Here is a 17,404-nt window from a genome sequence, read left to right on the forward strand (position 1 = left end):
GTATGGGATACCACATGTGTTTTGGGGTTTAGTCCCAAGTATGCCTACGCTGTGGTGAGAAATAACTAGTTAACGCCACAACAAAATCAAAAAAGGCCGGGCCGGGATCTTAAACTAACTGGAGGAAAGTTCAAAACTAATCTCAGAAAGTATTATTTTACCAAACGAGTAGTTGATGCTTGGAATAAACTTCCATCAGAGGTAGTGAGCCAGTCAACAGTAATCAAAAACAACAACCCCCCCTCCAAAAAACACAACCTCCCCCCCCAAAAAAAACAAAAAAAATGGCAAACTCGGTCTTTTTCTGCCATCACTTTTCTCTGTTTCTATGTCAATTTTGTGTGGAAAAAAAAAGATACAATTTCAAGAAACTCGCCCTGCTTCTTACTAAATACCTTAGACTGTCTACTTTTCCATCAGGGGGTCATTAGGGGGCTATTTGTGCTTTCCTGGCATGTTAGGGCCTCAAAAAAAAAAAACAGATAGGCTAGCAGGATCGGTACCATAGCTTGTAGACTCTATTACTTTCACACAGACAAAATAATATACCCAGATTCAGTTTTTTTTAACCAAAGAAACGTATAAATTTTGCAAGAAATTGTTGGAAAAATTACTTGCAAAATTTTATAATAGGAAGAAAAACACCTTTTTTTTAATTTTAATTTTTGATATTTTGTCACTTGTATCACAGAAAAAAAAAACCCAGAGGTGGTTAAATACCATCAAAAGTTCCATTTTTGTGAAAAAAAATAAAATAAAATTTTTGTGTGTGTAGAGCGGATCATTCAAAATTGTGAGAGCGCTGTGGGGATAGGCCTGGGCAGGAAGGGGGGTAAGATCGGCCAGCGTGGAGGGGGTTAAATAGGTGTTGCCCAGTTATGATGTCATCTTTTAATATTCATCGTGCCATTTTTGGCTTTCAAATACGAGCTATAAGTCGATGGAGAATTTTAGAACAATAGAAAATTTACAACACAAGCTTTTCATCGGCTGAATTGCAAAAAATATATCTTTGTAGCAGATCCGGTTTTTCCGGACAAGGAAACGGAGCCGTATTTCCATGGCTTCGTCTTGGAATCCAGTCCACTTTGAGGCCACCAGCGGCCAAAACTATAGAATCGGCCAAAATATCAATAATGAATTCCTGATTGGTAAGGCCATCCATTTGGCCGTCCGTTTGGCCGTCCGTTTTTGCCGCGGTCCAGTCTCTCTTTGCCTTCCTGTTGACGTTTCTGTGTTTCGGAGTTTGTATAGGCGCACCGCGGGATGTTGGTTTTCCGACGACGGCTCGTTCTCTGCCAACATTTCTATTATGATCTAATGCGGCAAGCTGTGTCCGGGCCACCATTCCATCGATCTCACAACGATGACGTTTAGATCTATATTTGGAAGCCATCCTGCGGAAGACCTCGAAGTTTCCGGGGGGGGGGGGGCAGAGATTGGACAAATGTTCAAGGTCTTTCAGAATTCTAGGCTCCTTAACGATTTCCTTCAGCCTTTGATGGGCTGCAGATCCTTGCAAGAGCCAAGCCCGTTCCTCCTCATCGTCCAACATTTCTTGGTGGCTGCATTGTTCGTACAGCTGCCCATCTCTCCACGAATGAGTGAATGTTGCTCGAGTGAAACACAAGAGATGTCCACTTTTCTTTTAGCAACTCGATATTACGACTGCAAGTGGTCTTTGTCTCCAGACTGGAAAGTAGAAGATGAGGACATCACACAGAAACACAAGAGATGTCCACTTTTCTTTTAGCAACTCGATATTACGACTGCAAGTGGTCTTTGTCTCCAGACTGGAAAGTAGAAGATGAGGACATCACACAGAAACACAAGAGATGTCCACTTTTCTTTTAGCAACTCGATATTACGACTGCAAGTGGTCTTTGTCTCCAGACTGGAAAGTAGAAGATGAGGACATCACACAGAAACACAAGAGATGTCCACTTTTCTTTTAGCAACTCGATATTACGACTGCAAGTGGTCTTTGTCTCCAGACTGGAAAGTAGAAGATGAGGACATCACACAGAAACACAAGAGATGTCCACTTTTCTTTTAGCAACTCGATATTACGACTGCAAGTGGTCTTTGTCTCCAGACTGGAAAGTAGAAGATGAGGACATCACACAGAAACACAAGAGATGTCCACTTTTCTTTTAGCAACTCGATATTACGACTGCAAGTGGTCTTTGTCTCCAGACTGGAAAGTAGAAGATGAGGACATCACACAGAAACACAAGAGATGTCCACTTTTCTTTTAGCAACTCGATATTACGACTGCAAGTGGTCTTTGTCTCCAGACTGGAAAGTAGAAGATGAGGACATCACACAGAAACACAAGAGATGTCCACTTTTCTTTTAGCAACTCGATATTACGACTGCAAGTGGTCGCACAACACCGTAAATGGTGACACCCAAGCGGACAGCTCATGCGAGTTTCTCCTCTTACTGGCTTGTTGCAGTTGGTTTCCTATAGACTCGGCAAAGTGCCACACATCGAATTCATGCCGGATTCCTTGATGTTGCTCTTTAATCCTTTTTCGAATGCCGCCATGGCGATCTGTAGCTATGATTTTAATCTTCACATTGCGGTCTTTTAACCGTCGCAGAGCTTTTCCGAACGCGATCATTTTAAAGACTCTGAAGACGCTCCCGATTCGATTGGCTCTACCTGAAAATCAATTATTTTTTCCGTCTCCATGTCTAGGAAGGCGTAAGTGCAATACCGGCCACTGAATCCGGGAGAATCGCATTGTCTGTCCCCCGCGAGGGCAACTGCACGCCGTCCAATGTTGGAAATGACACCTTTGCGCTCTTCATACCAGTGATGATGGATGATCGGTAGTCCTGTTGGTCTTTGGAATACGTGGTTTGGGATATTCCGCATAAGCCCAGGAAACAGAACAAGTTGGAAACTTGATCAAAACGAGATCCACTGCACAAAATAGAACCTGAAAGCAGAAGGTTGCCCGCCGCCATTTTGCCGACAAACGGCTGGCTGCACCACACATGGAACTGGTGGCCTTCACTGCAGTAGCCTTTTACAACCAAGGCTGAACCAACCAGATATTATTGTATCTCAATCAATTTTCCGGGACAGTTCTCGTGACGTCTGCAATTGCTGCTCAGCAAGAGCTCATTTAAACAACTCTCGAAAACAATGAATTTTCTCTCCCTCGCTAACTTTGGATCCAACTGCTCTTCTATGCGGATGAACGATGTATCGGGATCAGTGGGATCGATTAGAAAACCTTCTTTATCTTGTATATGTTCCTCCTCCTCCTTCACGCTTGGATGGACACTTGCATCTGCTAGTACCTTGCCGGGTGGTCCATTGCCTTCAATTTCTGACTTTCCGCGATAATGAACAGTTGGATCAGCGGTTCTAAGACTTTGCCCGTCCTCGGTGCCGACTGTGATGTTTCCTTGTGATGTAATTCGTTGTTTAGTAAGATCGGCGTTAAAAATCGGCGGCTGGAATAACAAAGGCTCGCCATTTTGAAGAACTTGCTGGTTTTCGGCAACGGGCGTTGGACTAGTCAAAGACACGAGCGGGGGAAGACTTACCAAGTCGCACTGAATTCCAACCGAATGTTGAAGCTTTTCGAAGGACACTTGAACGGTTTTATTTTTGGTCGGAATCGTTGAGTTCACCTGCACCGCTTTGTGTTTTTGTCCCGGGAAGTACTCGGTGTTCGTGCCTCTCGTGGCCTTCAGTTTTTCGGAAGACGCTTTCCTTTTGAATTTTTTTCCCCACGAGACTGCGGTCAAACCTTCTCTTAAAATGTCCGACGTGGAAACCTCAATGTCACCCGCCAGCATTTCTATTGACTCGAGATCGGAGTGATAAACGTGGTCAGAGCTCGGCGATGGAGAGGAGGGTGTTCCCGCCTTGGGCACGTCCGTAGACATGTCCGAAGAACAACATCCGGGAGCAAAGCAGCTAGGCATTCTGAGAAGAGAGAAAAAGTAATTTACTGGAATATTTATTGAGGGGGGAAAAAAAATACTGAACGTTGTAAAGAACGTATGCAAGCGACTGTGAAGACGTCATTTCTGGCTTCATGGTGGGAGATCCCATAAAGAGTACAGATGCACAGAGACCGACACCAAGTATGTTCATGGGTGCTTGAGAAAATGCTCCTGTCACAGAGCTAGTCCCCCCCCCCCATCCCCAGGTTCCTGCTTGCCACCCCCCAGCATCCCCTCGATCTGCTACCACCAGCAATCTGCCCCCCCCCCGCCGAGGCATCCTGCTCCCCTGGTCAAGTGCCAGAAAGTCTTCTCTCCTGCTGTGCCTACATGTGGACTTGCCACATGCAGGCTCCCCTCCTGTCACTCCCCCCTCCATCTCTCCCCCCCCTGGTCTCTCCCGTGCTCCGTGCCCACCAGAGACGGGGCGGGAGTGTCCGGTTACCATGGCAACGAGAATGTGCCTGGCTCCATATTTACAACACCCCTGATTGGGTGGTTCCTGGCTGCTTCCTCTGCCGGTGTGAGTGAGGTCTGAGCTGTGGCCAGACCCCCCTCTCCCTCTCACTAGCCTCCTCCACTGTGAGCCTGCTACAGATCTCTGTGTCCTGCTCCCTGCATCCAGTGAGTGGATTAACCCCGTGCTGCCCGGATCACTGCCTGTGTGGATTTAACCCTCTGTGTCCTGCTCCCTGCATCCAGTGAGTGGATTAACCCCGTGCTGCCCGGATCACTGCCTGTGTGGATTTAACCCTCTGTGTCCTGCTCCCTGCATCCAGTGAGTGGATTAACCCCGTGCTGCCCGGATCACTGCCTGTGTGGATTTAACCCTCTGTGTCCTGCTCCCTGCATCCAGTGAGTGGATTAACCCCGTGCTGCCCGGATCACTGCCTGTGCTGGATTTAGCCCAATTCTGCCGGAAAGCCTTGCCCGTGGACTCCTGCGGTACCCCCAACGCTCAGTCCTATTGAACCCGGAGGACTATCGGCCCCCTGTTGTCCCATCCTGACAACCCTACTGTATCGCTGTGTCTTGTTCCGTGGACTAGCTGCCCGATCGTCTGTAACCCCACGAAACCCCCCAATAAACGCCCGCACGTCGGGTTCCGTGCGATCTGTCTCCGTGTGCTCGCTCTCTGCGCTCCAAGCTCGTCACAGCTCCCAATACCAGGAATCGATGCTTTCAATTCAAACTGCACCACAAAAGAATGGCATGAGATTCCTGTCCAGAGACTCCTGTCCAGAGACTCCTGTCCAAATGGCATGCGGTGTCCCCACTGCTCCTGAGCCAATCCAGGCTTGCCATAGGTCACAAAGGAGCGACCTCCCTGCAGGGATCCCATGCTGTGCAGAGTTGGGCGTGTGGGGAAGTTTTCTCCGTATTCTCAGCAGTAGGAGAGAAAGCTGCTTCACAGGTCTGGAGATTTGAAACTCCCGCCGCTTTCCCTCCTCTCCTTGCAGGGATGACAGTTTGGGCTAGAGGGCTCTGGATTGGTCAGCACCGTCACATGGAGAGTGCTGGCCAATCAGATGCCATCTAACTCGTACTGTCATCCCTGTGAGGAGAGGAGAGAAAGCTGCTTCACAGGTCTGGAGATTTGAAACTCCCGCAGCTTTCACTCCTCTCCTTGCAGGGATGACAGTACGGGCTAGAGGGCTCTGGATTGGTCAGCACCGTCACATGGGGAGTGCTGGCCAATCAGATTCCATCTAACCCGTACTGTCATCCCTGCGAGGAGAGGTGTGAAAGCTGCTTCACAGGTCTGGAGATTTGAACCCCCCACCGCTTACGCTGTACCCGTTTGACATTTTAATCATTTTTTTCACACAGAGCTTTCTTTCCGTGGTATTTACTCGCCAATGTTATATTTTTTGCGCTTTAAACAAAAAAGTTGAAAAAAAAAAGGTTTTTCTGTTTCTTTTATAAAATGTTGCAAACGGGTAATTTTTCTCCTTCACTGATGAGCACTGATGAGGTGGCTCAGATAGGCGGCACTGATGAGGTGGCTCAGATATGCAACAATGATGGGCTGCACTGATTGACGACACTGACTGGCGGCACTGCTGGGCACTGGTGGGTGGCACTACTAGGCACTGATAGGCAGAGGTGGGCAATCATTATCAGTGCCCTGATGATTGGTGTCGATCCCTCCTCTGACAATTGCCGGGTCTAGGCAGTACTTTCCTCACACTGACAGCCGATAACTGCATTTCCTGGTGACCTGCTGTCAGTGGACACGGCTGATCACGTGGTAAAAGGGTGCTGTGATTGGCCTTTTATCACATCACGTGACCAGCTGTGTCCATAGGACGGAGATCGCCGGGTGTACGCCCCCAGGGGTGTGCGGGAGAACGTGTTCTGGGAGGACGTCACATGACTCCGCCCCAGGACTGGAGAACCGCGCCGTACCCGACATTCAGCGATAGCGAGCCTGGCAAGAGGCGATTATTCCTCCTCCAGTGAGTGCATTGTACCTCTACTGACCGCGCTCCTGTACAGTGCGCTGCAAAATGAGGGCGCCATAGAAATCCTCTATAATAATAAGAATATAATAATAGGAGTAATAACAACACACAAATATTGATATAAAACGTTGGATTATCTTCCTTCGCTGTGACGTCAGAATCTGCAGAACATTAAAGCTGTCCCGGGCGCTGGCAATCCTTCGGAAATCTGTGAAAAACCCTTTAAGAAAACAATTATAGATGACAATTAATAAGTAAATATTAAAAAGATCCTCCCAGAAAATAAATATATTATTCCTAAAATGAACGGTCATATATTTAAAATACACTATACAGGGGGGGGGGACAATTTTTAATAAACTACTTGTCCGGGGACTAAATCAGGGTCTCAATCTACTTGTCCCCCCCATGACCCTCTACTTGTCCCCCCCATGACCCTCTACTTGTCCCCCCCGGGACCCTCTACTTGTCCCTCTATGACCCTCTACTTGTCCCCCCCATGACCCTCTACTTGTCCCCCCCATGACCCTCTACTTGTCCCCCCCGGGACCCTCTACTTGTCCCCCCCATGACCCTCTACTTGTCCCCCCCGGGACCCTCTACTTGTCCCCCCCATGACCCTCTACTTGTCCCCCCCATGACCCTCTACTTGTCCCCCCCGGGACCCTCTACTTGTCCCCCCCGGGACCCTCTACTTGTCCCCCCCGGGACCCTCTACTTGTCCCCCCCATGACCCTCTACTTGTCCCTCTATGACCCTCTACTTGTCCCTCTATGACCCTCTACTTGTCCCCCCCATGACCCTCTACTTGTCCCCCCCATGACCCTCTACTTGTCCCCCCCATGACCCTCTACTTGTCCCTCTATGACCCTCTACTTGTCCCCCCCATGACCATGTACTTGTCCCCCCCATGACCCTCTACTTGTCCCTCTATGACCCTCAACTTGTCCCCCCCATGACCCTCTACTTGTCCCCCCCATGACCCTCTACTTGTCCCTCTATGACCCTCTACTTGTCCCCCCCCATGACCCTCTACTTGTCCCTCTATGACCCTCTACTTGTCCCCCCCATGACCCTCTACTTGTCCCCCCCATGACCCTCTACTTTTTCCTCTATGACCCTCTACTTGTCCCCCCCATGACCCTCTACTTGTCCCTCTATGACCCTCTACTTGTCCCCCCCCATGACCCTCTACTTGTCCCTCTATGACCCTCTACTTGTCCCCCCCATGACCCTCTACTTGCCCCCCCCATGACCCTCTACTTGTCCCTCTATGACCCTCTACTTGTCCCCCCCATGACCCTCTACTTGTCCCTCTATGACCCTCTACTTGTCCCCCCCCATGACCCTCTACTTGTCCCTCTATGACCCTCTACTTGTCCCCCCCATGACCCTCTACTTGTCCCCCCATGACCCTCTACTTGTCCCCCCCATGACCATGTACTTGTCCCCCCCATGACCATGTACTTGTCCCCCCCATGACCATGTACTTGTCCCCCCCATGACTGTCTACTTGTCCCCCCATGACCATGTACTTGTCCCCCCATGACCCTCTACTTGTCCCCCCCATGACCCTCTACTTGTCCCCCCAGGACCCTCTACTTGTCCCCCCATGACCCTCTACTTGTCCCCCCAGGACCCTCTACTTGTCCCCCCAGGACCCTCTACTTGTTCCCCCATGACCCTCTACTTGTCCCCCCATGACCATGTACTTGTCCCCCCATGACCCTCTACTTGTCCCCCCAGGACCCTCTACTTGTCCCCCCAGGACCCTCTACTTGTCCCCCCCATCACCCTCTACTTGTCCCCCCAAGACCCTCTACTTGTCCCCCCAAGACCCGTATTTAATTCGGAGAATTAGGAATGTCGGAGGGTTTATTGCGACTTAAATGTGTAATATTTTCACCATTGTGCTGTTTATCTCCTCCTCCCCTCCCCCGCCTGTTTCCAGCCCCGCCCCTGAGGACTAACAGGGAGAGGGAGACCTTGTAGTATAATGAGCACCGATTGGCTGCTCCTCAGGAAAGGGGCGTGTCGAGACGGTTTTGCATTTATTGCACAAGTTTCACAAATCATTTTCGGCCTGAAGACGACAAAAACCCCCAAACATGAGATTGTCTGCCAGCAGAGACCCCCGAGAATACAATGGAGGGGGCTCCAATGTTTTATGTCACACCCTGAGCTGCACCTCCCCCCTCTGGAGGGGAAATCCTCTGGAGGGGAAGGGGTGGGGGGAATCCTCTGGAGGGGAAGAGGAGGGGGGAATCCTCTGGAGGGGAAGAGGAGGGGGGGGGAATCCTCTGGAGGGGAAGGAATCCTCTGGAGGGGAAATCTTCTAGAGGGGAAGAGGAGGGGGGGGGGAATCCTCTGGAGGGGAAGAGGAGGGGGGGGGGAATTCTCTGGAGGGGAAGAGGAGGGGGGGGGAATTCTCTGGAGGGGAAGAGGAGGGGGGGGGATTCTCTGGAGGGGAAGAGGAGGGGGGGGAATTCTCTGGAGGGGAAGAGGAGGGGGGGGGATTCTCTGGAGGGGAAGAGAAGGGGGGGGGGAAATCCTCTGGAGGGAAAGAGAAAGGAGGGGGGGGGGGAAATCCTCTGGAGGGGAAGAGGAGGAGGTGGGGGGAATCCTCTGGAGGGGAAGAGGAGGAGGGGGGGGGGGGAATCCTCTGGAGGGAAAGAGGAGGGGGGAAATCTTCTGGAGGGGAAGAGGAGGGGAGGAATCTTCTGGAGGGGAAGAGGAGGGGGGGGGGAATCCTCTGGAGGGGAAGAGGAGGGGGGGGAATCCTCTGGAGGGGAAGAGGAGGAGGAGGAGGGGGGGGGGGAATCCTCTGGAGGGGAAGAGGAGGGGGGGGAATCCTCTGGAGGGGAAGAGGAGGAGGAGGAGGGGGGGGGGAATCCTCTGGAGGGGAAGAGGAGGAGGGGGGGGGGGAAAACCTCTGGAGGGGAAGAGGAGGAGGGGGGGGGGAAATCCTCTGGAGGGGAAGAGGAGGAGGGGGGGGAATCCTCTGGAGGGGAAGAGGAGGAGGTGGGGGGGATCCTCTGGAGGGGAAGAGAAGGGGGGGGGAAATCTTCTGGAGGGGGAGGGGGGAAATCCTCTGGAGGGGAAGAGGAGGAGGGGGGGGGGGAAATCCTCTGGAGGGGAAGAGAAGGGGAGGGAATCTTCTGGAGGGGAAGAGAAGGGGGGGGGAAATCTTCTGGAAGGGAAGAGGAGGAGGGGGGGGGGGAATCCCCTGGAGGGGAAGAGGAGGAGGAGGAGGGGGGGGAAATCCTCTGGAGGGGAAGAGGAGGGGGGGGAATCCTCTGGAGGGGAAGAGGGGGAGGGGGGGGGGAATCCCCTGGAGGGGAAGAGGAGGAGGAGGAGGGGGGGGAAATCCTCTGGAGGGGAAGAGGAGGGGGGGGGAATCCTCTGGAGGGAAGAGGGGGAGGGGGGGGAATTCTCTGGAGGGGAAGAGGAGGAGGAGGAGGAGGAGGGGGGGGAAATCCTCTGGAGGGGAAGAGGAGGGGGGGGGGAATCCTCTGGAGGGGAAGAGGAGGGGGAGGGGGAATCCTCTGGAGGGGAAGAGGAGGAGGGGGGGAATCCTCTGGAGGGGAAGAGGAGGGGGGGGGAAAATCCTCTGGAGGGGAAGAGGAGGGGGGGGGGAAATCCTCTGGAGGGGAAGAGGAGGGGGGGGGGAATCCTCTGGAGGGGAAGAGGAGGGGGGGAAATCTTCTGGAGGGGAAGAGGAGGGGGGGGGAAATCCTCTGGAGGGGAAGAGGAGGGGGGGGGAATCCTCTGGAGGGGAAGAGGAGGAGGGGGGGGGGAAATCCTCTGGAGGGTAAGAGGAGGAGGGGGGGGAAATCCTCTGGACGGGAAGAGGAGGATGGGGGTGGGGGGAATCCTCTGGAGGGGAAGAGGAGGAGGGGGGGAAATCCTCTGGACGGGAAGAGGAGGGTGGGGGGAATCCTCTGGAGGGGAAGAGGGGGAGGGGGGGGAATCCCCTGGAGGGGAAGAGGAGGAGGAGGAGGAGGAGGGGGGGGAAATCCTCTGGAGGGGAAGAGGAGGGGGGGGGGAATCCTCTGGAGGGGAAGAGGGGGAGGGGGGGGGGAATCCCCTGGAGGGGAAGAGGAGGAGGAGGAGGAGGAGGGGGGGGGAAATCCTCTGGAGGGGAAGAGGAGGGGGGGGGAATCCTCTGGAGGGGAAGAGGAGGGGGAGGGGGAATCCTCTGGAGGGAAGAGGAGGAGGGGGGGAATCCTCTGGAGGGGAAGAGGAGGGGGGGGGGGAAAATCCTCTGGAGGGGAAGAGGAGGGGGGGGGGGAAATCCTCTGGAGGGGAAGAGGAGGGGGGGGGAATCCTCTGGAGGGGAAGAGGAGGGGGGGGAAATCTTCTGGAGGGGAAGAGGAGGGGGGAAATCCTCTGGAGGGGAAGGAATCCTCTGGAGGGGAAATCTTCTAGAGGGGAAGAGGAGGGGGGGGGAATCCTCTGGAGGGGAAGAGGAGGGGGGGGGGAATTCTCTGGAGGGGAAGAGGAGGGGGGGGGAATTCTCTGGAGGGGAAGAGGAGGGGGGGGATTCTCTGGAGGGGAAGAGGAGGGGGGGGAATTCTCTGGAGGGGAAGAGGAGGGGGGGGATTCTCTGGAGGGGAAGAGAAGGGGGGGGGAAATCCTCTGGAGGGAAAGAGGAGGAGGGGGGGGGGAAATCCTCTGGAGGGGAAGAGGAGGAGGTGGGGGGAATCCTCTGGAGGGGAAGAGGAGGAGGGGGGGGGGGAATCCTCTGGAGGGAAAGAGGAGGGGGGAAATCTTCTGGAGGGGAAGAGGAGGGGAGGAATCTTCTGGAGGGGAAGAGGAGGGGGGGGGGAATCCTCTGGAGGGGAAGAGGAGGGGGGGGAATCCTCTGGAGGGGAAGAGGAGGAGGAGGAGGGGGGGGGAATCCTCTGGAGGGGAAGAGGAGGGGGGGGAATCCTCTGGAGGGGAAGAGGAGGAGGAGGAGGGGGGGGGGAATCCTCTGGAGGGGAAGAGGAGGAGGGGGGGGGAAATCCTCTGGAGGGGAAGAGGAGGAGGGGGGGGGGGGAAATCCTCTGGAGGGGAAGAGGAGGAGGGGGGGGGAATCCTCTGGAGGGGAAGAGGAGGAGGTGGGGGGGATCCTCTGGAGGGGAAGAGAAGGGGGGGGGAAATCTTCTGGAGGGGGAGGGGGGAAATCCTCTGGAGGGGAAGAGGAGGAGGGGGGGGGGGGAAATCCTCTGGAGGGGAAGAGAAGGGGGGGGGGGGAATCTTCTGGAGGGGAAGAGAAGGGGGGGGGAAATCTTCTGGAAGGGAAGAGGAGGAGGGGGGGGGGGGAATCCCCTGGAGGGGAAGAGGAGGAGGAGGAGGAGGAGGGGGGGGGGGAAATCCTCTGGAGGGGAAGAGGAGGGGGGGGAATCCTCTGGAGGGGAAGAGGGGGAGGGGGGGGGGAATCCCTGGAGGGAAGAGGAGGAGGAGGAGGAGGAGGGGGGGGGAAATCCTCTGGAGGGGAAGAGGAGGGGGGGGGGATCCTCTGGAGGGGAAGAGGGGGAGGGGGGGGGAATTCTCTGGAGGGGAAGAGGAGGAGGAGGAGGAGGAGGGGGGGGGAAATCCTCTGGAGGGGAAGAGGAGGGGGGGGGAATCCTCTGGAGGGGAAGAGGGGGAGGGGGGGGGGAATCCCCTGGAGGGGAAGAGGAGGAGGAGGAGGAGGAGGGGGGGGGAAATCCTCTGGAGGGGAAGAGGAGGGGGGGGGAATCCTCTGGAGGGGAAGAGGAGGGGGAGGGGGAATCCTCTGGAGGGAAGAGGAGGAGGGGGGGAATCCTCTGGAGGGGAAGAGGAGGGGGGGGGGGGAAAATCCTCTGGAGGGGAAGAGGAGGGGGGGGGGGAAATCCTCTGGAGGGGAAGAGGAGGGGGGGGGAATCCTCTGGAGGGGAAGAGGAGGGGGGGGGAAATCTTCTGGAGGGGAAGAGGAGGGGGGGGGAAATCCTCTGGAGGGGAAGAGGAGGAGGGGGGGGAAATCCTCTGGACGGGAAGAGGAGGACGGGGGTGGGGGGAATCCTCTGGAGGGGAAGAGGAGGAGGGGGGGAAATCCTCTGGACGGGAAGAGGAGGGTGGGGGGAATCCTCTGGAGGGGAAGAGGAGGGGGGGGGAATCCTCTGGAGGGGAAGAGGAGGAGGGGGGGGAAATCCTCTGGACAGGAAGAGGAGGACGGGGGTGGGGGGAATCCTCTGGAGGGGAAGAGGAGGACTGGGGTGGGGGGAATCCTCTGGAGGGGAAGAGGAGGAGGGGGGGGGGAAATCCTCTGGAGGGGAAGAGGAGGAGGGGGGGGGGGAAATCCTCTGGAGGGGAAGAGGAGGAGGGGGAGGGGGGGAAGAGGAGGAGGGGGAGGGGGGAAATCTTCTGGAGTGGAAGAGGAGGAGGGGGGGAATCCTCTGGAGGGGAAGAGGAGGAGGGGGGGAATCCTCTGGAGGGGAAGAGGAGGGGGGGGGAATCCTCTGGAGGGGAAGAGGAGGGGGGGGGGGGGACGTCAGGAGGATGACTACAGTGACGGAACCGGGACGGAGATAATGGAGACATTTCTTCTCCACTACGAAACATTGTATCCCCTCATCCCTGACCACACCCCTCCCCTCCCCCAAATATAGGAACACTTCCTTCTCTTACCTGAGCTACAGGAACATGGAGGACAGCCCCGCCCCCTCCTGTGCTACAAAAACATGGAGGACAGCCCCTCCCCCCTCCTGAGCTACAAGAACATGGAGGACCCCTCTAAGCTACAAGAACATGGTGGACCCCTCCCCCTCCTGAGCTACAAGAACATAGAGGACCCCCTCTCCCTCCAAGCTACAAGAACACTAACATGGCAGCACAAGTCTGCACACACAGTCACAGGGAGTACCGACCTTCATAAGTCAGTGTGCCAAAAGACATCATCCTGTGTACATCGGGAGCTGCGTGACTGGTGCTATTCTGACCACATGCATTACCACGTCTGCTATTTCATAATGGACAGCAAGTCAGAAGAAAGAGAAAACGTGAAATTCTGTGTGAAACCGGGAAATCTGCCACAGAAACGGTTGACGTGATTCGGCGGGATTACAGCGATGCCACAATGGGTCAGACGAGGTGTGTTGAGAGGCGAAGAACGTCCCTGGAATACGACGTTAGATCAGGAAGACCTTCAACAAGCTCAACCCCCGGAAATGTGGGAAACATTTGGCAACTTGTGCTTAATGTTCATCGGAGAACAATCCCCAACATGGCCACCATTGTCGGTGTGTCCTACGGAACAGTCCAGGCAGTCCTCACGTGTTACGTTGTGTCATACGGAACAGGCAATCCTCACGTGTGATGTGCCGTGTTGCTACCATGTTCTTCCCCAGGCTGCAATCATCTGACTTCTGCACCCACCCTACTCACCAGATTTGGCTCCTGCGGACTTCCCAGAAGATTTGGCTCACCAGATTTGGCTCCTGCGGACGTCACAGGACATTTGGCTCACCAGATTTGTCTCCTGTGGACTTCCCAGGAGATTTGGCTCAGCAGATTTGGCTCCTGGGGACGTCACAGGACATTTGGCTCACCAGATTTGGCTCCTGCGGACGTCACAGGACATTTGGCTCAGCAGATTTGGCTCCTGGGGACGTCACAGGACATTTGGCTCACCAGATTTGTCTCCTGTGGACTTCCCAGGAGATTTGGCTCAGCAGATTTGGCTCCTGGGGACGTCACAGGACATTTGGCTCACCAGATTTGTCTCCTGTGGACTTCCCAGGAGATTTGGCTCAGCAGATTTGGCTCCTGGGGACGTCACAGGACATTTGGCTCACCAGATTTGGCTCCTGGGGACGTCACAGGACATTTGGCTCACCAGATTTGGCTCCTGCGGACGTCACAGGACATTTGGCTCAGCAGATTTGTCTCCTGCGGACGTCACAGGACATTTGGCTCACCAGATTTGGCTCCTGTGGACTTCCCAGGAGATTTGGCTCACCAGATTTGGCTCCTGTGGACGTCACAGGAGATTTGGCTCACCAGATTTGGCTCCTGTGGACTTCCCAGGAGATTTGGCTCACCAGATTTGGCTCCTGTGGACGTCACAGGAGATTTGGCTCACCAGATTTGGCTCCTGTGGACTCCCCAGGAGATTTGGCTCAGCAGATTTGGCTCCTGTGGACGTCACAGGAGATTTGGCTCACCAGATTTGGCTCCTGTGGATGTCACAGGAGATTTGGCTCACCAGATTTGGCTCCTGTGGACTTCCCAGGAGATTTGGCTGTCTTGGAAATTTGCTTTTAAACAAATTTCTCCTTCCCGTGAGTACTCGCAGTTGGATGCGCAGAAATCCCCCATAAAGCTGTGCGAATCTCGCTTACCACGACTGCAGCTAAACTACACGATTCCTGCGCCTGCAACTGGGTTAGCTCTGTTGAGATGTGAGGAAATGGGGCCCCTATACCCAGGAATGATCAGGCGACACTCTCAGGATGATGTTGGAATTCACAAAGAGAAAGTTTTCATTCTCAGCCTCTGGTTTTATTACAAACACACACACGCCCCCCCACCCCACATGAGTCAGGTCAATCCCCTCCCACAGAACAATGCAATGGGGATTGCCTATACACAGGATGTACATTCCGATTGGAGCATAGCCTTTCCTATTATCTATCACTGGTCCTCCCCCATGAGCCCTCTGAGGTCAGCAGACTTCCTCCCCTTCCCCCCCCCCATGAGCCCTCTGAGGTCAGCAGACTTCCTGTCCTACTAGCTCCTAGTGGTATGTAAATTCTCTGTACAAGCGTCCCTTAGGTTAAACATCAGTCTGTACCTGGATGGGCCCGATACGTCTTTATTAAACACCAGTCTGTACCTGGATGGGCCCGATACGTCTTTATTAAACACCAGTCTGTACCTGGATGGGCCGATACGTCTTTATTAAACACCAGTCTGTACCTGGATGGGCCGATACGATCTTTATTAAACATCAGTCTGTACCTGGATGGGCCCGATACGTCTTTATTAAACATCAGTCTGTACCTGGATGGGCCCGATACGTCTTTATTAAACACCAGTCTGTACCTGGATGGGCCGATACGTCTTTATTAAACATCAGTCTGTACCTGGATGGGCCGATACGTCTTTATTAAACACCAGTCTGTACCTGGATGGGCCGATACGATCTTTATTAAACATCAGTCTGTACCTGGATGGGCCGATACGTCTTTATTAAACATCAGTCTGTACCTGGATGGGCCCGATACGTCTTTATTAAACACCAGTCTGTACCTGGATGGGCCGATACGTCTTTATTAAACATCAGTCTGTACCTGGATGGGCCGATACGTCTTTATTAAACACCAGTCTGTACCTGGATGGGCCCGATACGTCTTTATTAAACATCAGTCTGTACCTGGATGGGCCGATACGTCTTTATTAAACATCAGTCTGTACCTGGATGGGCCGATACGTCTTTATTAAACACCAGTCTGTACCTGGATGGGCCGATACGTCTTTATTAAACACCAGTCTGTACCTGGATGGGCCCGATACGTCTTTATTAAACATCAGTCTGTACCTGGATGGGCCCGATACGTCTTTATTAAACACCAGTCTGTACCTGGATGGGCCGATACGTCTTTATTAAACATCAGTCTGTACCTGGATGGGCCGATACGTCTTTATTAAACACCAGTCTGTACCTGGATGGGCCCGATACGTCTTTATTAAACATCAGTCTGTACCTGGATGGGCCGATACGTCTTTATTAAACATCAGTCTGTACCTGGATGGGCCGATACGTCTTTATTAAACACCAGTCTGTACCTGGATGGGCCCGATACGTCTTTATTAAACACCAGTCTGTACCTGGATGGGCCCGATACGTCTTTATTAAACATCAGTCTGTACCTGGATGGGCCGATACGATCTTTATTAAACACCAGTCTGTACCTGGATGGACCCGATACGTCTTTATTAAACACCAGTCTGTACCTGGATGGGCCGATACGTCTTTATTAAACACCAGTCTGTACCTGGATGGGCCGATACGATCTTTATTAAAACACATCCATCCAAGATACAGTTCAGGTCGGTAATGGCTTGTAAGATATGCATGAGCCTACACGTGGAGTTCACACTGCCTGGTGCCTGGCCATACGAAGTCCATGTGGTACTATGCTGCTGATATGTGGATACAGGCCCGGGGCCTACCGCCGGCGGCATTGGCATGGAATGGTGGTATACACGCCGGTCTATAAGCGCAGATCTGCCATCTCATCCGTTACCGAGCTGAGTACTGTAATACATACATTGTACATGGATGGCCCAATTGCAGCCTTCAGAGCTTTCATTATACACACCAGAGACATATGAAGAACATGAATATAGGACACATTTATAGGACAACCAACAATACAACATTTCCATGACAACCCTCACCTCCTACTCCTCCTGACTGAGCAGGACCCATCGCAAGGGCCTCCTGGCTGCCTCCCAGCACTCTCCTCCAATCTTCCACCTGACCCTCACCTCTCACACCTCTTACTCCTCCTGACTGAGCAGGACCCATCCCAATGAGCCTCCTGGCTGCCTTCCCAGCACTCTTCTCTAATCTCACACCTCCTGACTGAGCAAGCTCCCTCCTCCTTTTAAGGGGTTCAGCCTCTTCCAACCTCGTGTTGGAGATTGTCCAGAGTCCCTAAAGGGGTGCAGCCAGCTATTCTTCAGATCCACCTTCTGCCTTTGAGGCCCTCCCACAGAACCTCAGAGTAGGGGGAAATTCCAGAGAGGCTGGTCTGCAGAGCCTGTACCAAATTTGATCCCAACTGGCTATTCCTCCTAAGCCACCCCAGCAGCTCCTGACTATCCATCGTTGGGATCGTGCGCTCCCTACTGTAATTAGGAGGGTGTTACAGACACAAGGAAACTTTTGGTGAAATAACACCAGAAATCAATACACAATCTCACGGGAGGTCCTAAAAGAAGACAACTGTCAATGGATG

General features: G+C 53.7%; 1 pseudogene; it reads right to left on the minus strand.

The window, feature by feature from the left end:
• Nucleotides 1–967: 967 nt before the first annotated feature.
• On the minus strand, nt 968–3,909 carry LOC149428273 (uncharacterized; annotated as a pseudogene).
• Between the last annotated feature and the right edge of the window lie 13,495 nt (nt 3,910–17,404).

The sequence above is a fragment of the Staurois parvus genome, unplaced genomic scaffold (genome assembly GCF_062004578.1).
Source record: "Staurois parvus isolate SC_StPar_1 unplaced genomic scaffold, SC_StPar_1.0 ptg003368l, whole genome shotgun sequence".
Lineage (NCBI taxonomy): Eukaryota > Metazoa > Chordata > Amphibia > Anura > Ranidae > Staurois > Staurois parvus.